At 41.3% G+C, this 24,828-nt stretch overlaps 2 long non-coding RNA genes across 2 annotated transcripts; one reads left to right on the forward strand and one right to left on the reverse strand.

The window, feature by feature from the left end:
* Window positions 1-4,151: 4,151 nt before the first annotated feature.
* LOC107078588 (uncharacterized) lies at window positions 4,152-6,059 on the reverse strand. Its single transcript, XR_001479548.2, has 3 exons — window positions 5,739-6,059; window positions 5,534-5,647; window positions 4,152-4,806 (listed from the first exon to the last, which is right to left on the reverse strand). It is a non-coding gene; the product is annotated as an uncharacterized lncRNA (long non-coding RNA).
* Window positions 6,060-7,001: 942 nt separating this feature from the next.
* Window positions 7,002-13,672, forward strand: LOC138241495 (uncharacterized). Its single transcript, XR_011190723.1, has 2 exons — window positions 7,002-7,250; window positions 11,696-13,672. It is a non-coding gene; the product is annotated as an uncharacterized lncRNA (long non-coding RNA).
* The last annotated feature ends 11,156 nt before the right edge of the window (window positions 13,673-24,828 follow it).

Raw genomic sequence — 24,828 nt, forward strand, 5'->3', positions numbered from 1 at the left:
CAAAGGAGGAAATACAAGTTTATTGTAATGTCTAGCAATCATTTTCCAAAGAAAATGTGTCTAAAATACCGCCTAATTCATCTTAAATAGCAGCCATATCACCTTGCAACTCACAACTGGCAACCCACTGAAGCTAAGCGGGTGTGAGCCTGGTTAATGCCTGGATGAGAGACCTCCAGGGAAAAACTAAGGTTGCTGCTGGAAGAGGTGTTAGTGGGGCCAGCAGGGGGCGGTCACCCTGCAGTCCATGTGGGTCCTAATGTCCCAGTATAGTGACGGGGACACTATACTGTAAACAGGCGCCGTCCTTTGAATGAGATGTAAAACGGAGGTCCTGACTCTCTGTGGTCATTAAAAATCCCAGGGTGTTTCTCGAAAAGAGTAGGGGTGTAACCCTGGTCCTGGACAAATTTCCCATTGGCCTTTACCAATCATGGCCTCCTAATAATCCTCCTCTATGAATTGGCTACATTACTCTGCTCTCCTCCCCACTGGGAGCTGATGTGTGGTGAGTGTTCTGACGCATTATGGCTGCCGTCACATCATCGAGGTGGATGCTGCCCATTGGTGGTGGTAACAGTCCCCATTACCTGTAAAGCGCTTTGAGTGGAGTGTCCAGAAAAGCGCTATATAACTGTAAGCAATTATTATTATTAAAATTAAAGGATATGTCTATGACAAGTTTAACCTGGCCTGGTGTAGGAGTTACCTTCAAATCAGCATTTTGTGAAAAAATTGGAACATATGTTTTGATTAGTTGAGTCCATTAATTGGTTCACTTACCAACTTTAGCTTTCAAGAGTAACACAATTTTGTTGTTTTCATTTTGAATGAGCTCTAAACTCCTTTCATGGAACATACAGTGCCCTCCAAAAGTACTGGGACAAGAGTTCAAATTTTCCCATGTATGCTGTATTCTCAGGAAATATGGATTTCAAAATCACAAGATGAATATAAGACAAAAGCAGTTGTGTGTTTTTATGCATAAATCATTATACAACAACAGCACTTCTTTTGTTCAACCCCCCACGTTTATATAAGAATATTGTCACGATCGTCATCCCTCCTCTAGAGGGGGCTCTGACCCTTTTGTGTTTGTTTCATTATCACGTACACCTGTCCCTGGTTTCACCGGTATTATTTCAACCCAGTGCTCTGGAAGCTCGATGCTTTGCATTGGAAGATGGATGCCCAGAGGTCCGCTTAGCATCAAGTCGCCATACTGTACGTCCACGGCTTGAGGGCTTAGGCTTCCGAAAAGCGTCCAGGGCTCGGAGGGCCTGGCCTTGTCATTCTGTTTGGACAGTTGGACAGTTTTGGACTTGTTTGCCTGCGCTACCCCTTTGCACCTGGATCACTGTCGGCACCGCCTCCCTTTCGCCATTCCTTCCATTCCTCACTGTTATTTCCCAGTAGAACTTCTCCAGTCATTTCCGGATTATACCGTCTGCATAGGGTCCTGAACTACGCACTACAAGGAAGTCAGGACCGGCTCCCATTAAAAATATGTACTGGGACAAATGGGGTTTACAGGTGTTTCTAATTGTGCAGATGTTACATGTTGCATACGTTTCACACACAAGAGCTGTGAAGGTCTGGCGTGGTTGAGGTCTTTTGAAACTGCTTCTGAAGTCTTTCTCTTGAATTAGTCAGGAAAAACCAACCTGAAGACCAGAGAAGAAGGCTATTTTGAAAATGAGAGGAAAGAAAATGACCATCAGAAAAACTGAAAAGTCTCTTGGCATTCCAAAATCAACAATCTGGGATGTTTTTAACAAAAAGGAAACTGGAGAAGTCAATAACAGGCTGAGAACAGAGCGTCCAAAAAAGACAAATGAAGTGGATGATAGAAAAATATTTTTGTGAAAAAACAAATTGTTAGTGAAATCAAAAATCTCCAGAGTGTGGGGAGGCAAATTTTGAGCACCACAATCCATAGAAGACTTCACCAAAAAAAACCTGGAGGCTAGTCTTTATTGATGACTTAACTGAAGATGTTAGCAGTAGGGTACATTCAGACACATAGAAACAGATCTTGTCTGCAAATGTAAGAAAAAATGGCACCAGACTTATTGGGTGGCAGTTAATTATGCAGCAGGACAATGACCCAAAACATATTGCACGCTTAAAACAGACAGAAAATAAAACATTTTAAACTGGCCAAATCAATCACCAGATTTAAATCCAATTGAGCAAGTGTGACAGATTGAAACACTTGAAAGGGTTGAAAGTTTGGGGTGGTTTGGGCGTTCTGAATATTGGCCAGTGAGGATCGCTTTCGTTTAGGAAAGTCGGCAGTTAATTAGTTTTTGCCTGCTCAGGTATTATAGAGGGAGCTCATGCGGTTTTCTTTTTTTTTTCTAGCGTTCGGTTTTCAGTTTTTTTTCGGAGCTCGCGGTTAAACGGTTTAGAAATAAAAACTGCGTGTACGTTTTAATTCTTTAATCATCTCCCCTTTTTGAGGGGTGTAACACAAACATTATATTTGTTCAAAAGGAGACTGAAGGAAGAAAGCCTGACCAACAAGCAACGGCTTCAAGAGGCTGCAGTTAAAGCCTAGAAAAGCATATCAAGTGAAGAAGTCTGGTGATGTCAACGGGACGGAGGCTTGATGCAGTTATTGCAAGCAAGGGATTTGCAACAAAAGACTGATTTTTCCCTTCTTTAATTTAAAGTCCCAATATTTATGATCACCTAAATAAACAGGCGCCGTCCTTTGAATGAGATGTAAAACGGAGGTCCTGACTCTCTGTGGTCATTAAAAATCCCAGGGTGTTTCTCGAAAAGAGTAGGGGTGTAACCCTGGTCCTGGATATCAAGTGAAGAAGTCTGGTGATGTCAACGGGACGGAGGCTTGATGCAGTTATTGCAAGCAAGGGATTTGCAACAAAAGACTGATTTTTCCCTTCTTTAATTTAAAGTCCCAATATTTATGATCACCTAAGTAAACAGGCGCCGTCCTTTGAATGAGATGTAAAACGGAGGTCCTGACTCTCTGTGGTCATTAAAAATCCCAGGGTGTTTCTCGAAAAGAGTAGGGGTGTAACCCTGGTCCTGGACAAATTTCCCATTGGCCTTTACCAATCATGGCCTCCTAATAATCCTCCTCTATGAATTGGCTACATTACTGGGGGGGGGTTTGAACACAGCACATGCTTTAGTTGAAAAATTGTGTGTGCAAAATATATCCTAAAAAGAAAGGGTGACCTTCTGAGCTCAGACTCAGAAGAATTTCAGGTTCTTTGTGGATACAACAGGGAAATGCCAATTTTAGGTTTTTGTCTCAATACATTTGGAGGGCATTGTAATTTCTACTTAGTGGCCAAAGTGAAATTGTTTCAGGTGTTTTAAAAACGGACAACCTAAAACATTAAAGATACACTGTATTTAACTGCAAGCTTAACAACGTACTTGTAGGACCTCATTTATAAACTACTGTATGTTCAGTTTCAGGTACCATAAGAAAAAAAGGATATTATCATCCAAAAGTTCAAATAACAACAACTGGAATGCAAGGATTATGCCTGTCTCCTGACACCAGGAATCTACTGATGGGGTAGGGTTTTAAGAAATATCCATCTACCCATTTTCTAACAACCTCATCCAATTCAGGGTCACAGGGGAGCTAGAGCCTTCTGAGGCGCAAGAAAGGATACCAGTAGTATAAAGCGATACCTTTCATCAAACTTTTTTGACAGGTGCCACACCCCCTTTTTCAGCCACTGGGAGTCCACGGTGGGGCCGATGTCCCACCCCCTCAGGAGCCAATGGTGTGTTGTTAAGGGGCAGATGTCCCGCCTTCCCCCTGCTGGTCAGGCCTGAGACTCATGGTCCAAAAGCCCCAGTCACCGCATCCCTCGATTTATAAATAAGTGTATGAAAGCATGTGTTAGGGTTGGAAGGCGACCATGTCTTCTGCGGGGTTGACCACTCTATTATAACCCTAGGGAATCAGGGAGTTACGGCGGCGTGGGGAGTCTGGTGAGGGCCACGAGATCCCGGGGTGTGAGCGTCAACAACCGCGGCCAGGTGGCCAAGTGGTTGACCCTAACAGCAAGTCTCAAAAAAAACATCAAGGGCATGTAAGCACTCACATACACACACAGTGACCACGTAGTCTCATGGAAAGAACTCACAGGACAAATAGCATGTGAAATGCGAACCACTTATTTCATGAATAGGTTTTCAAACACAGAAACATCGTAGTACACACTTTTCACAAACGTTAAAGACTCCCGTTTTCAAGCATGTAAAATGCGAACCACTATTTCCTTTATAGGTTTTCAAACACAGAAACATCGCAGTACACACACATTACCTGCTCCCGTTTGCAATCAACAATTAAATGTTGGTGCGGAAAATTAGTTCGGTACACATAACCACCACCCCAACATTGCTTAGGACTTTGAGGCATCTGAAAAAGCATTCATAATGCCCTTCCGCTCCCCATGTCTAAAACCATGTGAGCCGCATTGGGCGATTTGATCGAGCAGAGCAAACAAATTTGCCTGAATAATCAGCGGATGGTGTTACCACAGGTTCTGTGCAAAACACGTTGTATTTTGGAATACAGACTGCAGAAGCCATCAGGCTTCCGTTTCTGATCTGAAAACATCAGATCTGCAATAATTTCACTCATGTTCTTGAAATACACATCTATCTGTTTAACAAATTTAAGGACATTAGCATTCGACTCTTTGTTTTTCATATCAAGCTTTGTAGAAAGAAGTGTGTAAAGCACTCTTTGTAAGAATTCAGACGTATACATTCGAAATTCTCATTCTTCGGACGATGGCACACCCGGGTCTGTAAAACAGAGTGAAAGCTCTATTCACATGACGTGTATTTCACATAGATCTTTTTTTTGCATCTGTAAAAATAAGAATAATGTTTCTTTTGCAATGCATCACAAGTTACATCTACTAATTTTCTATCTAGCTGTTCAAGTATGGAGCGTACATGCTCATATGGCAAGCAGTCATAAATTATGTTTTTCAGCAAGTGTTTTATGCTCCGCTCAGTGTCATTTGTAATGGTGTATGAACCCAGACACCTGGCGATGTACAGAACAGCCGATAAAATTTGGGCTAAACTGAGAGACTTATAAATTTCTAACGCAGCAAATGTCACATCTTCAAACCCATCTGTGTAGTCATCAGCCAGGCATGTGTGACCCCGTTGACCGGGGTGGTCAAACAGGCCGGGCATTCAACAACCAGAACCCCCTTTAAACAGTGTTTGAAGATGCAATAAACTACTGCTTTCACAATCTGGGCCATAACATCGGACTCATTAGGGACGTCGTTAGCTAAACCTGGTTGAGCATCATCATTAACATTTTGAGGAACACACAAGCATAAACACAAAACATTCAGGCGCGATGGTAGTTTGAAGATTGATGCTTCGAGCTTTTCGTTATTCTATTAAAGGGAAAAGAAAAGGAAGGCTTAACAAAATAAATAGACATGGTTTGTACCTAAAATATCTATCATTTAACGCATCTTTTGTGTTGGGGTTTTTCGTTAATATTTACCATTTGTAGCGCTGTTTCATCACCACTCCCTGGCGGTTCTTCAACACCAGGTTCCCCATCCGAACTCACAGGACAGCCGCTGTCACACGTCGCAGAGGGCGGGGTCGGGTTTTGCTAAAAAGAAGACCAAGTATTAAAATGACATACGCTAAGCGCCGATTGAAACAACAATTCCACGATCAGAAAATATATTTTAGCAGCCTACCTCTTCACTTTGTAGAGCAGAGGAACCCAATGTTTCTCCACACAAAGAAGCCATCTTTGTAACTACCAACACCGGGATGGTGTCTGACAATTCCAGGGACACGCTGCACCCCTCAAGGCGGAGCGTTTAAGAATATGAACCAATAGTGTAACCACACCTACATAACTCAAGACATTTTTCAATTGGTTGTGGTTTTAGAACGACCAGCCGCATCTCTCCACACTCCTAAACACAATGTCACGTGTTTTATCGAGAGCGAAAAGTATTCACTTATCAGCTTATAAGTTTTGTTTTAAACTTTAAACGTATTAACACACAACACAAACACAAATGATGTGTTTGCCCAGTAAATACATTTTTTTCGTATACACTTTTTAACACGCGTGGATTGGTCTTAAAGTTTTAAAATAATGTAATAAGACACATTTAGCTTATTTTTAATAACACATTCGCGACAGCTTTTCAAAAGTTTGAAATGAATTTCCGCGCACCGCACGCCTAAAGGTCTGTAAAAGTATTAACAGGCAACAAATGATGTGTTTGCACAGAAAATATTTTTTTTAACACGCGTGGGTTGGTCTTAAAGTTTTAAAATAATGTGATAAGACACATTTAGCTTATTTTTAATAACACATTCGAGACAGCTTTTCAAAAGTTTGACACAAACGATGTGGTGTTCTTCATGTTTTAACGGACTGGTCTTAAAGTTATAAAATAATTTAATAGAGATCTCTGGGGGGTCGGTGTCACGACAGTTAAAGGCTCTGGAATGCAGAGACAGTGTATGATTTTATCTGGCAAACACGTGGGCACCCCTTCCGGAGTCCTGGGGGAGGAATGTGGCTGGTCAGGGGTCATGGTGCCAAAATTGACCTCCTAGCGAAAGTTCATATAAGTTTTAAATTTTAAGCGGGTACAATTAACAGTGACAATAAACGGACGGATATAGGAGTTATAGTTTTTCATTTGTTTTAAATGCTGTTTTGTATATACATTTTAGGTTTATGAACACGTCGCTATAAAGAATAAATACATTTAGCGATACCGTTAAAAAAAACTCATTTTTCTGAATAATATTCTTAGAGGTCCGTTGCTGATTCAATCACAGACACCGGGACACATTTTCACCACGTTTTAACAGCTATGAAATTTAGACACAGTTGTATGTCTTAATATAGATTTTAACGTTATAACGGTCTAAAACGTTTTCTAAAAATGTTTCTTAAAATAATTTCTACAGCCCAACACGTGCACACCCCATGATACCTAAGGTTAAAGGATTTATGGGGGGAAACGTGTTTCTTAGAAGAGGATGTTTATCGGGGGGTATAAGAACCCGCGGTGTAACATCTGAACTCCTGGCTGGATTCCAAGTATTTCAGTCTCGTCTTATCGACTAACTTGTCAGAATGGATCACACTAATCAAATTCAACAGTCTGAAGACGCTGTATTTACGGACTTAACACTACTCGATTTGATAGACGAAGACGAGGATTTCCAACATTTCCCAGGTATGTATATGGCTTATTTTGAGATAAAATTACAACGTCACGGTGCATGTCTCATGTTGACGTGTTGATAGCTAAAGATGCAAAATGTTGTATAATATTTGTATATTATGCAATATTGAATTATTATAATGGAATTACACGGGAGTTGTTCAGTAATATAGCAGTGACTGCGCGTATCCATTCTTTTCCATTAGGTGCACCGAAAACAACAGCTGACAAACGTCCGGTTACGGCAATACACCGCAACGACAATGTTTTGAATAACGCTTTACGGCCATGTCCGTCTTAAAGACACACGGGTACTTTCTTTACATCAATACACCCATGTGTCTATTTCACAGACGGTTGTGAGGGAACGAGCTATAAGTTTAAAAAAACTGTGCTTAAAATACCTCCTCAAAACCTTGTGGAGACTCAGGCAGAACCCGAACCTTCAAAAAATAAACTACGACGCATCGCTAAGACGTTAACTGAAACAGCAAACTCAAAACGTTTCAAATCAACAACCAAAGGTTAATATAATTTAAGCGTGGTCAAGATGTGGTATGAACCACTTTTTGCAACAGTTACTTCTTTTGTTAGAATGTTAATTTGTTGAAAGATCCTAGTTCACATAGTTTTCTGTTTTGGGTTATTAAAAAGTCTTATTTTAAAACTGCTTAGCCTTTAAGACTTCATATTTAAAGTTAAAAACGACTGATCTGCGTCTTGTCTATATGCTGTTAACCTAACCGCTTGCTAGTGGCGCCATCACTGTCTTAAAGGAAACCGGTGTAACAACATCAACATGGCCGGGTAGCTTGTTCCATTCCAGAAATAATAACGCATTTAGAGACTTGGCGTTTGGTGATGTGCTAGATTCAGTGCGGTATATTACACAGTTACTATCAACTGTGAGCATTATGAGGTGGATAAAAAGTTAGATTTAGAGCATCTATGAGCGGCTTTAGCAAGTGTACATTCCGTGTTTCCAAAACCGATCCAGGCTTACGCTGCTAGCCTTTTAGACGTAATTTCTAAAGAGGATGCAGCTCTAAACGCTGGATTTCAAAACCTGGTAATGCTATTTCATGGTTCATTGGCGAAGATCCCAAGGGATAAATGACTAAACATGCGGTCTAAAAAGTGTTTAAAAGAACGACCTCTTGCCAACATCAAGCGTTTGTACGTTAATAAAAAAAAATAAACTGGCAAAAGCATGTTTGTTGAGATGTAAAAGATTCAGAGAGAGGCATCAGATTTCCCAAGGGCACCCCGAACCACACGATGAGAATGCATTGGTGGAAAATAACTTAGCGCGCCGTGGTGCTGTATCAGAACAGGATGGCGGTAACTTTGAAAACCGAGAACCGGTTGTGATGAACGATGTGAATCAGGTTGGTGATGTGTCGGTGCGAATAGAGACCCCTTAGTTTTCCTTGAGCGTATACGTAGTTATAACCGGTCTTATAATAATTTTAGAGCAACAGAGCACTATGAAGAATTTTGTTTTGTTCATCTTGACAGAATAGCGTCGTATGTACAGACTATAGACGCTGTGCATGGTGCAGTCCAGAGAATATTGGATGAACTCTCCAAACATAGGGGTGAATGATTTTGTACAGCTGCGTTTGTCTTCTGGTGGTTTTAACAAACCCTTGTTCTCACGCAGGAGATGCCCCGGAGAATTAAATGCTGACAATTTTTTAAACCACATCTCAGACCTCTTACAGAGCCACACAAAAGTTCTCACCAATGACAGCAATGACATTAGTGGTGATGATAGTTAGGAATATGCAGGGGGGTGCCAGCAGAAGATTTAAATCCGTTCTTACAGCAGGGTAATTGCTCGGAAAAAAGCACACCTTATCGATTTAAATTACACGGGGGTTAATCTGTGTTTCGCCGGGAGTGTGTGCGGTTTGTTAAATAAAGGTTGTACTGATAGGGAAATGTTACAGGGCGCTAAACGAATGCACAAAGAGTTGGGTTTTCCAGAGAATCGGAAAATTAGTTTGTCAGACATTACAGCTTTTGAAAAACATTTAAAGGTGGTCATTAAAATTTTGTACCACGCCGGCAAATTCTAAAATACTGTAACGCTTACGGCCGACAAGCACTGTGTGTAAGAGCCGGCGTACCAGAGCGGGTGACGTCACCGCCCTTCCCTGTGATAGCAGGACCACAGCTACTGGGCTGTGGGGAGATCTCTCTTTAGCTCACGGGGCTAGGTCGCTGCAGAGAGACGCGGAAGTCCCGGGTTCGAGCCTCCAGTCGGGATGGGGCCGACCAGATGCGGCAAGGGCGCCCGCCTGAGCCCCTGTTGCGTTACAATACTTTTTGTTCTACTGCATGAAGAGCATTTTTATGGGGTTTAAAATATTAAAGCTTTTGTGGGGGCGGCGTATTTTGGGGGTTTCCTGGGGCTAAGGGTTATTTTCCACACTTGATGAACACTTCAGAAAACCAAATTTATGTAGGCCCGATGCCGCCGCCAGAACTTTACGGCGTTAACTACATGCTGCCGAGCGAGAAAGCTGAGTTTTTGGTTTGGTATGAAGAATGCAAGGAAACTGTTTAACTAACAGAGATAGTTAAAATGCTCCTGCCAGCTGGATGTGGCAATTCTAAGAGAAGGCTGTGTCAGGTTTCGGGACGAGGTCATGAATATGACCAGACAGGCGCGTGTGACTAAGTCGGGGGCTACCTGCGTTGTGTGCATCGACCCCTTTTAGTTTATGACTATCGCTGGTGTCTGCATGGCCATGTTCAGACTTATGTTTTTACAGGAAGAAGCGATAGCGTTGCTACCCCATGACAATTACCACCGCCAGCAAAAACAATTTTCTACACCCAGCATTCAATGGCTTATGTACATCGAACACACAGAGCATGTTAAAATCCAACACGCGTTAACCACACGTGTTGAGTGTGGAACCAGAATTCAAGGTTGGACAATATTTTCTTGATGGTTATGCTGTAATTGATGGAGTGCAGATAGCCTTTGAGTTCAATGGTTGCTTTTTTCACGGTTGTAGTGTTTGTCATTGTGAAAACGATTTTAATCCGCTGACAAACACTACTTTTGGTTGGTTGTAAAGAAAGACGATGGTGAAAATTAATTTTCTCAAAATGAAAGGTATTAACGTGCGTGTTTTGTGGGAGCATGAGTTCAGAGACATGCTTGTTGAAAATGGAGACTTGGGTAAATTTCTAGCAGTTGCGCAGTTACCAGAGCCTCTGCAACTGCGCGATTCGCTTTTTGGGGGGAGAACAAATGCTATTTGTTTGCATTACATCGTACAACCCGGTGAAAAAAAATAATTACTATGATTTCACCAGTCTGTATCCGTTTGTGAACAAAACAAAAAAATACCCACTGGGACACCCCAGGATAATATATAACAACTTTGGAGATTTAAAATGGTATTTCAGTTTAGTGAAGGTGAAAGTTTACCCACCCAAACGTTTGTACTTTCCAGTTCTACCAACCAAAATTGACAAAAAAAACTGTTTTTCACACTGTGTCGTACGTGTGCTGAAACAAAACAGACCACTCCCTGCGAGCACAGTGATGAAGATCGCGCTTTGACTGGTGTCTGGTGCACTCCGGAATTACAGACGGCCTTAGATCTGGGGTATAGAGTGGGTAAAATTTACGAAATTTGGCATTTCAAAAAGTCCTCACATGATCTTTTTTCCGACTACATCAAGCTGCATCTGAAAGGGAAACAGGAAGCTTTGGGGTTTCCAGAGTGGTGTACTGATGTTGCGAAACAACAAAGATATATCAGCGAATATTATGAAAAAGAGGGTGTCCGACTGTACCCCGGCAACATTAAAAAGAATCTGGCCAAAAGGCAGCTTTCAAAAATTGCCTTGAACAGTTTGTGGGGCAAGTATGGTCAAAGAGACAATTTACCACAGACCACCATTGTGAGAAACCCCGATGAATTGTTCAGGTACTTATTTGCGCCTTATCATGAGGTGTCAGCCTGCGAGTTTATCGATGAAAACACAGCCTGTGTTACGTGGAAACACACTAAAGACCACTATACAGGCCATTCAAACACTAACATTTTCATCGCTAGCTTTACAACAGCCTATGCCCTTGGAGTTATACAAGCTGCTAAATGCTTTGCAAGGCCGCTGTCTGTACCAGGACAGATTCTGTTATCTTTGTGAGCCGGGAAGGTGAGTGGAATCCGGAACTGGGTGACTATTTGGGTGAGCTGACCAGGAAAATCGATGCTAGACAACATATCACCGAGTTTGTATCAACAGGGCCCAAGTCGTATGGGTACAAGCTGTCTGGTGGGAAAGTCTGTTTAAAGGTGAAAGGTATTACGCTCAATGTGAACAATTGTGAAAAAGTTAACTTTGAGAGTCTCCAGGACTTGGTTTTTGACTATGACATTAACCCTTATGGTGAGTGCCAGGAATTTAAATGCATTTTTATTCAACAGCCGATGATCGTGCGAAGGATTGGCACATTGAGACCCGGACCTTAAAGAAAACCCAGAAGGTGGTGTATGACAAGCGGGTGCTGCAAGAAAATTTGACATCGTTGCCCTACGGATATTAACACGATGGATGTCAGGTTAAAACACCCTTTTTCATGCATTTTGTCCGGACCCTCGAATTGCGGTAAAAGTTATTTTATTAAACAACTCTTTGAGAACGGTGATACCGTTACAACTCGTAAACCCGAAAACATAGTCTGGTGTTACAGCTGCTGGCAACCTCTATACGCTGAGTTGCTTGTGAAATTTCCATACATTCAGTTTATAGAAGGGGTACTGACGTCGTTTTCCGACGATCAGCTACTGCCACCTGATAGAGTAAATTTGATTATAGTTGATGATTTGATGGAGTCTGTGTGTGGAAATAATGAGATAGAAAAAGCTTTTACCAAATACGTACACCACAGAAACCTTAGCAGCCTGTACTGTATATCGTCCAAAATGTGTTTTGTCAAGGCCGGAAAAGTAGAACCATAGGGTTAAATACAAAGTACATGGTGCTGTTTAAAAACCCTAGAGATAAACTACAGATTACAACCCTGTCCCAGCAGATGTGCCCCGGTAAAGCCAAAATTCCTTTCGGTTACTTGTTGGTGGATTTAAATGCCAACACCCCAGATGACTATCGCTTGTGAACAGGTCTTTTCCCCCCAGATGTACCCATGGCTTATGTATTTAAAAAATCTAAAAGTCGGTGATCTCGCAACCATAGACTCAGTCGAAAAAACACCTTCGGATCATCGACATGTCTTCATGCGTTCAGAGAAACCTGACTCTCTTACATTTTCTGGTAAAAGCCGCTATTCTCTGCGGGGCTTCAAATGATCATGTACAGGCCATAGCTGAAATCCCCTTGAATACCTTGAAAGGGAACATACCGTTATCTGCAAAGCAGTTTGGGACCCCGAAGAGAAATCGGAAGCTTATAAAGAGTTTGAGTCGAAAGGGTCTTTCTCTTAAAAGAAAGAGACTCTTGGTGAACCAGTCCGGTGGTTTTATTGGGACCCTGTTGAGTATTGCAGTACCATTGATTATGGGGCTTCTACAACGTCAATAATGGAGCACGCTGAAAAATGTACCTTATACCTCAGAAACGTCTCGATCGATTCCGAGAGCGGTCCAGCATCGAAAGCGATGTAAGAAAAATAACAACCCGCCGGTTGGATGATGAAATGAGAGACATTCTTCAGAACTCACATCTGGCCGAATATGAAAAAGTGAAATTGTACAGTAAGGTGTTGCAATGGTATTTGACATTAGTACACCAGGAGACTTCTGAAAAGGGGACGAGCTATTACGCACGTTACCACAACAGCCGTCATCGAGTGACTCTGACTTTGGGTATATTTTGGACAGCGTGTCTCAGCGGATCCGGAGAAATGCCGAGATATTGTTAAAGACTATGGCCCGTAGTGAACCGATAATAGCCTGGAATGAAAAAGGAGAATTTGTGTACAAGTGGCCACCCGTTGAGGGCTCTCACATTATTGATCTTGTCAGAGCTCTCACGCAGCAGCAAGCAGTTGCGGCCTGTAAGAAGCCAAAAGGTTGGGATGTATTTATGCTTGCTAGCCAACGCTGGTAACCGAGAGCTTCTTGAAAAACTCAAGGCTGCCCCGCTGGGGTGTGCAGCGTCTGTCAAAACTTTAAAATGCTCAGTAGAGATGTCAACGCTCGTCCCAGTCTCTAAGATAACCGCAGAAAGGAGATGATTATTAATTCGCAGACCCACCTGGTTGTCTTTGTAACATTTTTTCTCTCATCTGAGGGTGTGTGTTTTTGATAAATGACTTGACAGCGTGAGCAATATAGTTACGTTAAAAATGTTTGTAATAAAATTGCTTGGATGTAATGTGTATTAAAAAAAAGCTTGAGCAATATAACCACAAATGTATAATAAAAATATTGTATTGATTTTAATTCATATTGTGTGTTCTTTTTTAATAATAACCACACAGACAATGAAATGGTTCGATTTCATTTTTATTTTAGACGGTCGATTAACATTTATGACATGTTTTAAATTGGCGTAAGCAACCGCATAATTGAACATTCATATTTTCAAATGGCTTAAAAGGGTACAGGGGTCTCCATCTCACACGTCTTTGGTTTTCAGAAACATATAATTCTGGATCATTCTGGATTGCATTCATAGAATAAAGTTCTAAAATGTTTCTGGAAGATAAGCCTTTACATCTATGGTATAGAAAAAAGACGCAATGTAATCCGCAGGTCACTGCAAAAGAATCTTGCTATAGTCTGTTGTCGTACAATATGGAAATAGCATTTCTGTTTAAGAAATCAATAATGTTCTTGGGAAAGAAAAGGCTTCAGGTGAAAATCCGTAGGAGTAGAAACATTCTGCTCCGTCGTCATTGGGTAGGTAAATAGCGAGCCAGTGTTCGCTGGGGCGGTCGTGTGGGTGAGAATTAACTATTAAACTCAGAGGGTGCCGCGCCAGTCTCTCGATCGGTAGTGCGTCACTGGGGAACACGCCTAGAAAACTCGGGTCTCAGGTGTAGCGCTCTCAGGTTAGAAGTCTTCCAGCTGTTTGGTGTTCATCTTTATGTGTAGGTTGTGTGGCCTCCCGCGTTTTTTAGCTGAAGTTGTAAATGACTTGACGTCTCATATCAAGCTCTATCACGTTGTCGAACAGCACGTACACAACCATGTTAACTGTACTGGGTAGCAGTAGTGCGAAGCGTATTTCAGCTCTCAGATTACCCGTTTTGATAAATGAATAATGACCTGTGCACTCGTCGTCGGGGCTGAGGTTGAAAGCGAACAATGTGTAACCATGCGCATGCTCCTCGTGGTCCACCAGAAGTGGTTTGTCTTTCAGACGCTTCCCCGGATGTTTCCACCAGATTAAAATATTCACGTGATGTCCATTCTGGAAGTCTGGTTGAAGTGGTTTAGTGGGGATTTGTTCACCATCCGCATAGAGAGCCAGAAAGTTAACGTTGTAGTGTTTAAAATTGAAGGGGTTTTGTGTAAAACTGCAGCTGAATGCTGCGTTGTCCACAAACCCCAAAATTACCACTTTGGGTAACTGCCCGAGAAAGAGGTTTTCTTGGTTACACACACGGCTCCCTGCAGGCAGACTGAAGACTTTCATCTGTACGCGGTCTATGGGGTATTTAGCGTTGGCCAGCAGGAGTGCTTCGGCGTGTTCCAGTCTGATCCCAGGTGAGACTCTGACTCTTTTTACAAACAAAGATGCCTAGAGTACGCTCAGTTTGTGTTCTCCAGCGTTGTTCATTAAGCAGAAAGCATCTCTGTTGCGCGTGAGTTTTATTTTCAGGTCAACGCCATTCAGTAGTAGTTTGTCCTGAAAAAATAGGTCTGCTTGAATGTGACCCAAGAGCTCCAGTTTTCGGCTATGCGTCGTGTATGATGCTCTTTTTCGGAACCCCTGATTGGGTCCATCCAAAATTGTGGACTCGTGTTGCCCGGCTGTGTCTTTGTAAAAGAGCCCTGTTGAATACTGCGTCTTCAACGTCTCTTCACTGTAGTTCAGGACAGACTCTATAAAGGCTCTATAAGAATAACAGTTGTTGCTCTGGCTGATCAACCGGTCTCCTACAATGATGTCAACCTGGCTGAAGATGGCAGCAATGGGGTAATTCACCAGACTCACACGGGCTGTCGCATCAATGTCCCGACTGTCTGCTTCCGTTATTTTACAGGTCAAATAGAGCAGCATGTTGTTTAAATCTAAATAATCTTCTCCGTTGCCTGCAATGTAGAACTCCAGAGGTGCGTTTTCTTTAAGGGCTGTGAGGGGCAGAACTTCTATGTAAAAGCTTTTCTCGATGCTTGTTTGGGTAGGCGCTAATTGAAATATGTCCAGTTCCGACTTTGCACATTATGCAGACCCGCTGTGAACAAAAGCCATATTTAAAATATGTCTCGTTTCGTATCTCGTTGATTGCGGTGTGTCAAGGCCCTCTTCTTGGTCGACCTGAAGCTTTTATGAGATGACTATCTCCTAGCCGTTCTTTTATCAGGTTTCGGAGGCTCCCGATGGTGAGATGACGATGTCTGTCTTTTTCTCTTGACACCTCTGCGGATGTATGCTAGACCCGAACCTTCCTGCTGATTTGCTGCCACCTTAGATATGTGTTTGTAACGTTGCTAACCACGTCTTTGGCGATGTTTTTAGCTGCCGATGCCATGTGCGGCTTAGCTATTTCAAACCCTCGTTTCAGAAAAGGCACGGCTTTGACGGTTTTCTCTTAAAGTGTTCGCCATAGACTGTTCTCCACACGCCAAGGGAGTTGTCGGCCGTAACAGAAGCCGGGGTTCGTTTAATAGTTGTGTGGTGGCTATGGTTGTAAGAGTAAATAAGACCTGATAGGACGCCGATATATCGAAAGGTGTTTTTGTGTCAGGTACCTCCACATTTTTGTTTTAATAGTTCTGTTAAGCCTCTTGACCACGCTAGCCTTTACGTCGCTGGTCGTAACGAAATGTTCAATATTCTCACATTTGAGAACATTTTGGAAGGTCCTGTTAAGAAATTCTTTACCCTCATCCGTTTGTAGCTTTTTAGGTGTACGACCCTCCAGACTTAGTTTTCAGCAGCATGGCCCAAGCATATTTAGTCTATACATGTCTATACATGTTAAGATGTAACAGAACATGTTGAACTCGCGGTGCTCTCTCATGTCCACCAAGTCGGCCTGCCATTGCCAGTCCATTTCGGACACCAACGTCCTGTTTCTCTTAAAGCGTACGCTCGCTGGCTTGTGCAGCGTATAAGCCGCCTGGCCGGACAGCCACTTGGCCACCCGGCCGTGGCTGGTGCCGCTCACACCCTGGGATCTCGCGGCCCTCACCAGACTCCACGCTGCCGCAACTCCCCGATTCCCCAGGGTTATAATAGAGAGCGCTCAACCCTGCGGAAGACATGGTCGCCTTCCAACCCGAACACATGCTTTCATACACTTATTTATAAATCGAGGGATGCGGTGGTCAGGGCTTTTGGACCCTGAGGCTCAGGCCCGACCGGCAGGGGGAAGTCGGGACATCCGCCCATTAACGACACACCATTGGCTCCTGAGGGGGTGGGACATCCGCCCCACCGTGGACTCCCAGTGGCTGAAAAGGGGGGCGTGGCACCTGTCAAAAAAGTTTGACAAAAGGTATCACTTTTAACTACTTTATACACCAGTCTGTCGCAGGGCAGACACACTGATGCACACATTCACACCAGGGCCAACTGTGTCAGAAGCTAATTTTCCCGTCAGCATGTCCTTGGACTGTATAAGGAAACCAGAGCATCCACCAAAAACCCATGGAAACAGGGGATGAACATAAAAACTCCATATAGATGGCACCCCAGGGCCACAATTGAAGCCACAGCCCCAACGCTGTGATGCAGCAATACTAACCAGTGTGCCACCTAATTTTAAGAAACAGCAGGACTAAACTAAAATACAAAATGAGCTAAATAGGCAGAATAGTCTCCTCTTTTTTGCAACCTTTCATATGTGCTCAACTAGGGATTTTTACAGGCAATATTAATGCAAATTTTATTTTCAATACTACAACAGAAAAACAAGATTAAAAGCAGGAGTCAACAGTTCATCACATACAGTATGAATGATAATGGTAGAAGATCATAAAGATATAGGAATCTGCTGAACAAATACAGTTTTTTGAAAGAAATATAGGCAGTATTGTCAATTATTTTAGTATAACTAAGTGACCCATTCACTTCACCCATATTTCAACTCTAATTTAAGGTGGAAGCAGAAAAAGGGGCACAAATCTGAACCGGGTATCAAGAATCTATAGACCAAACTGCCTTACATTAGGCATGTTAGAGGTCTCACAACAAACAGCAAGGACATTGTATAAAACCTAAACTATTGACATGACACATTTAAATTTCCAAAAAATATGATTGAATAAGGAACCCTGCGATGGACTGTCCAGGGTGTACCCTTCCTTGCACCTGTTGCTTGCCAGAATAGGCTCTGGATCTCCCATAAACCTGAATTGAATGAAGCATTAAGAAAATAGATGAATAACTTGATAAGGCCCTTCATAAAAGCTGATTCTCAAATCAAAATCCATGGGAGCCCAAGGTGATGTATACAGATCGACTGAGAACTGGTCAACAAACAGGAAGCAATATGTGATCTAAATTAGCTATTTAAGTTTGCAGATGACACTAAGATAGGAGAGGGGCACACAAACACCAGTAGGGAATTACACAGAGCCCTAGACAATAGCATGCATGTGCTCCACATTCCTCTCTCAGGCATCAGTGGATCCTTGTCTGTCTTGATAACATTTACTGTATCTCTGCTGGTTGGTGCATGAGGACGGTGGAGACTGGTGCTGCTCACGTGTCAAAGCCTTGTGATAGTTGCATGGTGCTTCTATCATAACTGTCTAATTTTATTTTAGAAATCATTTTCTGGTATCGTGGAGAGAGGTACTATCAGTGGAGAGGGGGAAGAGGAAACGGGAAGGAAAATTTTGTTTATGTTCTTTTTTATTATTTTGTTCTGTGTTTGATAATTGAAAATTAAAAAAAAAACTTTATTCAGATTGGCTCAATGACCACCACTGTTTTGTAACCATTCTTATTTTCTTATGTTCCTCTGTTAAATATAGGAATTTCATTAAATAGTTATTTTCACATTCCTACTGTAAGAGAGACCAGAAGACTATGAGAAGACCTGATGTGCGTATTTAAATTTCTCAAAGTGAATCATTGAAGTCAGCTCTATGAACTCAGAATCTACAGATAAACACAAACCAGAGTACACAACTGGAAATCACATGGCAGTGCATTTAAGAACAGAGAACAGAAGACACTTCTTTATACTGAGGATTGCAGTTGTATAGAATGAGCTGTCCAGCCAGGCTGAAGCTAATACCCTATCTTCCCTCAAGAAGGGAAGATGAATATGGGATAAAATCCTTGGACAATTAGCAACTAAACAAGCTTGAAGGGCCAAATAGCCTAAGTCCTAGTATTCTAACTTATATAATGAATGGATAGTTATGGAATTTACAATTAATGCTACGAGTCACCCACACGGAAAATGTTAAATTCCCTGTGGTTTAAGAAGAGCACTAATAATTAGACCTAAACTAGAGAATTATCTGTATGGTATGGAAGCCCGTTTCCGCCAGGGAGTAAAAAAAAAAACGCGCTATGGTATCTCAGAATTGCGACTTAGCAAGTCAGAATTGAGGCTTAGCATCTCAGAATTGCGACTTAGCATCTCAGAATTGCGACTTAGTAAGTCAGAATTGCGACTTAGCATCTCAGAATTGCGACTTAGCAACTCAGAATTGCGACTTGGCAACTCAGAATTCCGACTTTATATCTCACATTTGCGACTTCGAAATAGCCATGTTTCATTGTCTGTCCTTTTGTTATTGTAACGGATTCGGGTTCTAGGGCTTGTGCCCTCGCTGCTCCCACCCTAGTTCGTGCCTCGCTGCACTGGCTCACTTTCTTTAACCCCGGCGGCCAGCATCCCTGTTATGCGCAGGGGAGGGTGGTGTACTGCAACCAGATCGTACAACCTGTATGTCGGCCGTTCAGTTACACTATTTTCATGAATCGTACAGGATCATAGGATCTATAAGCCTGAAGACTTGTCCTGTACAGTGCCCTGATAAAAATCAAATTAATTACACTAATTTTTATAGGATCCCATTTCCGCCAGTGAGGCTTCCATAGTACCCGGATGGAATAGTGCACGGTGGGCTTTTTAAAAATAGTTTTTATTTACGTAGACAGAATATGAAATAAGATACAGAAATAGGCACTTCACATCCAGAAGAATTCACAATTATAAAAGCTGAAACATACTTTTTACGTATTTCCATTGTATGTCCTTTTTTTACTTAAAAAAGAAGGTCTTCTTTGGTTCAGCTGGCAAGACTCAGGTTTGAGCCAGTGCAGCGAGGCACGAACTAGGGTGGGAGCGGCGAGGGCACAAGCCCTAGAACCCTAATCCGTTACAAAAACAAAAGGACAGACAATGAAATATGGCTATTTCGAAGTCACAAATGTGAGACACATGAAGTCGCAATTCTGAGTTGCTAAGTCGCAATTCTGAGATACCATAGCGCGTTTTATTTTTACTCCCTGGCGGAAACGGGCTTCCATAGTATGGTAATAGTATTCGATAGGATAATCAACATGGATTTAGATCTTGATTAACTTGCTAGTATATTAGTATTCTTTGAAGAACCCACAACAGAAATGAGTATACACAGAGTTTACATTTTCAGAAAGTTTTTTTAATAAGATTTGTGGAAATATTTATGCTATACATCACCTTTCACAATACATCATCTCAAATTGTTTTGCTATAAAGCAGTAGAGATTGGTGTATACATGTTATACTGAACTATAATTCTGAATTAAAAACTGGAGTAAAATTGAGTTTAAAGAAAGGATTTTTAAATGATAACTGAGATGCAAGATATCATATGGACTTAGAAATTATGCCACAGCTTTGCAGTGAAAGAACAGAAAGTTGTCCCTAATGCTTTCTTTTACTAATCAATTTAAATAACTACTGATGAGAAACTGCAAAAAAGAATGCCTCTGATAACTTCTTATGTTTACATATCGAAACATAATTTTCCTCTAGACTAGACAATGTGGAGAAGCAATAAAAATGATTACAGAATTAGTTAGGATATATACTGTACAGTGCTTTGCAAAATATTCAGACACTACCTGTGGTGTCCCATTTTGTGAAATTACAGAATAATGTATACATATTTTAAAAACTTTTAATCCATTTTATCCAAAATCTGAATGGTCAAACTCAAGACCTTTGAAGTTAAGATAAGTTACAGTAGATGTCAGCAGAAAAAATAGAAAAAATGAAATATTTGATTGCATAAATATCCAGACCCTTGAACACAAAATTGAGTGCAAGCAATTTAAGAGGAATTACAATTACAGCCACGGGTATTTTGGGAATATTGTACGTATATGGGGTTGGTGCAATTTTTCTCCATTCTTCTTGATAAATATGTTCAAGCTCTCTAAAAGCTGTTTTCAAGAAGAAACTTTATATAGGACTCTTTATATAGGAATATATTGGACTCTGCTCCAAAGGGCTAAACTGTTTCCATTCAAATGGGCCCATTCATTTCAGAAACAGTGGATACTTGAAAGATAGTCAATCTTTATTGGCTGTGCCCTGAAACTCTATAAGCTTTTATCTATTTGGAATTATTAATATTTATAATTCATATTTTTACGGCTTTAGGTAACTGAAAAGTGTCTCTTAGATTTTAGATTAAGTTTGTGACACCTGGCAGAGTAAACTCTTCTAACATCAAAGCAGAGAGGATGTTTGCTGAGGTCTTGAGGGTCCCTTGAGCAGAATTAATGGTGGATTAATGATTGTCAAGGTGCAGTACAGACACACACAATATAAGATCACATTAAGAGCACAGAGAAAATGAAGAAACAAGAAGGCAGCAACAAGATAAGATCACTTTATTGGCCATATACAATTTCTTGTATTAGGAATTTGTCTTTTTGCATACCCCAACTTGCTCTCCATGAGACACACAGAAAGAGAGTGAAACTCAGGGTCAGATCACAGGGCCAGCCATTGTACAGCACCCCTGGAGCAGTTAGGGTTAAAGGCCTTGCACAGGGGCCCAACAGAGTAGGAAGTCTCTGTCAGCCACAGGATTTGAACCAGCAACCTTCCAGCCACAGGTGCAAATCCTTAGCCACAAGGCCACCACACTGCCCGCTTCTTTTTAAAGGAGGGGAGAGACAAGAGTTCCCAAGAGACCCCCCCCCCTTCTTCATGATCATCCAAATCAAGCCTGAATGAAGCTAAGTACAGTATTTGAACCTTGCTAGAGAGAGCGTGCTATTCTGTGTTTTTAGGGAACTTGGGTTTCCTGAGTAAAGATACCTCAGTTAGAAACATCTATCCTGCTTAAGGTGCATTTTTATGGATAGGGATATAGGCTTCCATTTATTTTGGGGCATCTTGGGTGTAGAGAGAGAGATTTTACTGCAGACTGCTTTATATTTAGTTAGAAGGCAGCTTATCTCTTATGTGGCCACTGTAGGCATTAAGTTTAATTCACGTGCCTCTAATTATACCAGCCTCTCGATTATATTGATAGAAATCACTTACAAGTTGGGGATTATGAATGATTATTTCACTTATTGACTTAAGCGCTCAGTCAAATCCTCTTTTTCACCATTTTTGTAACCACCCATTTGTAACAATATTATATACTCCTAAGTGATCTTTGGGACTTTGGCTCAGTCAAATTTGTCACCTGATGGAGGCACCAATGAGGATCATTTCAACTGGGGAAGGAAAATTCATAAACACATCCTCAAAGTTTGTTTTACATTTTCTCGGCCTGGCACCGAAGCTGGAGCTCCATGTGCTTCCGTGGGTAGTAAAAGAACATGCAACAACACAAAGCCTGGTTATACAAGGAATAAGATTTACTTCATAGCTGTGGTCTGGTGTTACATTTCATCATAAAATAATCAATAAAATATAGGGCTATGAGTTTAGAAGCTGAGATAAAATAATGGGTAAAATCATATCCATCATCTTACCTATAGCCTGGGGGTGTGAGCTAATAACTGCATCTACAATGTGGTATTCAGAAATAATTATAGAAGATAAAAAAGGCTTACTGAGATTACAAATGTTAATATTTCAAATTGTGGTTAAATTATTTGAAACTTGTTATTTTATTTTAATTTGTTTTGATAAGGAAGCACACAGTTCTTCAGTAACATGGGCACATCCCTGTGTGGATCACCATCTATTTGGGTGTTGCATACTGTCAGCTCACTTAACTATACAGAAGCCTAAAGGGGGCCACACTGTATGTGTGTATTCAACAGCACATGTATAGTGGACCACAAGTGCAAAACACAAAAACAAAAATGAGTCCACAAACAAAAATGAGTGCCACCACACACAAGTGACAAATGTATGGAAGCCCGTTTCCGCCAGGGAGTAAAAAAAACGCGCTATGGTATCTCAGAATTGCAACTTAGTATCTCAGAACTTTAGATCTCACATTTGCGACTTCTAAATATCCCACATTTCATTGTCTGTCCTTTTGTTATTGTAACGGATTCGGGTTCTAGGGCTTGTGTCCTCGCCGCTCCCATCCTACTTCGTGCCTCACTGCATTGGCTCGAACCCAGGTCTTGCTAGCTGAGCTAAAGAACACTTTCTTTAGCCGCGGCGGCCAGCATCCCTGTTATGCGCAGGGGAGGGCGGTGCCGAAACCACACTGCAACCAGATCGTACAACCTGTATGTCGGCCGTTCCGTTACACTATATTCATGAATCGTACAGGATCTTAGGATCTAAAGGCCTGAAGACTTGTCTTGTACAGTGCTCTGATAAAAATCAAATTAACTACACTAATTTTTATGGAATCCCATTTCCACCAGTGAGGCTTCCATAGTAACCGGATGGAATAGTGGACGGTGGGCTTTTTAAAAAAGTTTTTATTTAAACACCAGAAATACAAAAACGGAGACAGAATATGAAATAAGATACATGAATAGACACTCCACATCCAGATGAATTCACAATTATAAAAGCTGAAACTTATACTTTTTACATATTTCCATTGTATGTCCTTTTTTACTTAAAAAGAAGCTCTTCTTAAGCTCAGCTGGCAAGACCTAGGTTTGAGCCAATGCAGTGAGGCACGGGGTGAGGTGAGGTAAGGTAGGGTAGGGTAGGGTAGGGTAGGGGCGGCGAGGGGCACAAGCCCTAGAACCCGAATCCGTTTAAATAACAAAAGGACAGACAATGAAATATGGGCTATCGAAGTCGCAAATGTGAGATATAAAGTCGGAATTCTGAGTTTTCAAGTCATAATTCGGAGTTTTTAAGTCGGAATTCTGAGATACCATAGCGCGTTTTGTTTTACTCCCTGGCGGAAACGGGCTTCCATACAAATGGGTCTGCGGCCTTTGTTAGAAAAAGTTTCCCACTTAAGTCGTACATTATCTTAGATGCAAAACTAGCAATCCCCAGCAGAGGTCACTCTAAGAACTCTTCTTTCTCAGGTCTTTCTCAGGTTTTTCAATTGAACACAGCGAGGGGTGCTCATACACAGACAAGGGCCTGGCTGCGCTACAACATAAATTGTGCTCCGGAGGGAGGTCAAAGAAAAGCCACCAGAATAATTCCCGGGCAGCAAGGAATATAGTACACAGATCAATGGAAGGAAATTAATCTATTTAGTCTTGAGCAGTGGAGATTCCAAGTTGTCTTTATATATAGCACATAAAGTCAACCCAAGGGGCTTCTTCAGAAAGTGAAACAATGATTTGGCGATACGAGTTTTAATGTTTTTGTATTCCTGCAATAAAATAATTATAAATTGGTTGATGTTTATAGAACAACCCATGGTGGGCAATGTGTCCTATATATAGTAAACAGTATTGCACAGCATTGGAAACACTCATAATCAACTTACTTTAAGAGGGAGCAGGGTTTCCCACCACTCCATTAACTTACACTGTACTGTAAAGTTACTGTATTTGTAAAGTTACACACAGGTCTTTCCAGTCCAAGCTCCAATTGCAACTCCAATTCAATTGCTTAATTAAACCCTTCATTGAACCAATAATTTGTATACGTTATTACTGTCTTTAGGTCTTTATCATTTCAGCTCTGAAATAGCAATAGATTTCATATAATAAAATTCTATAGTTAACTCCCACATCTTAAGAGATTAAATTGTTCTTTATATTGTACAGCAGATGTAAAACAACATCTATATACTGTAGAGCAACTATATTCTATATCTGTAATTTTACATACAGGTGTTGAGCCAAACAATTTTATCTGTAGGCATGAATGTAAATAAACCATTTCTTATATATCCCACAGTCTGTCCTAGTTTTTTGGTCCATTAGTTCATATCCCATGGTCTGTGCCGATACAGCTTATGGGATGGGATATTCCTTTAAAGAAGACTGATGCCAAGAACTCTCCATATCAGTCACAGGGTGATTATCTGCGTCTGTGGATTCAGTTTGACTTTCAGAGCTTCATCAG

Source organism: Lepisosteus oculatus, chromosome 10 (genome assembly GCF_040954835.1).
Source record: "Lepisosteus oculatus isolate fLepOcu1 chromosome 10, fLepOcu1.hap2, whole genome shotgun sequence".
NCBI classification, from domain to species: Eukaryota; Metazoa; Chordata; class Actinopteri; order Semionotiformes; family Lepisosteidae; genus Lepisosteus; species Lepisosteus oculatus.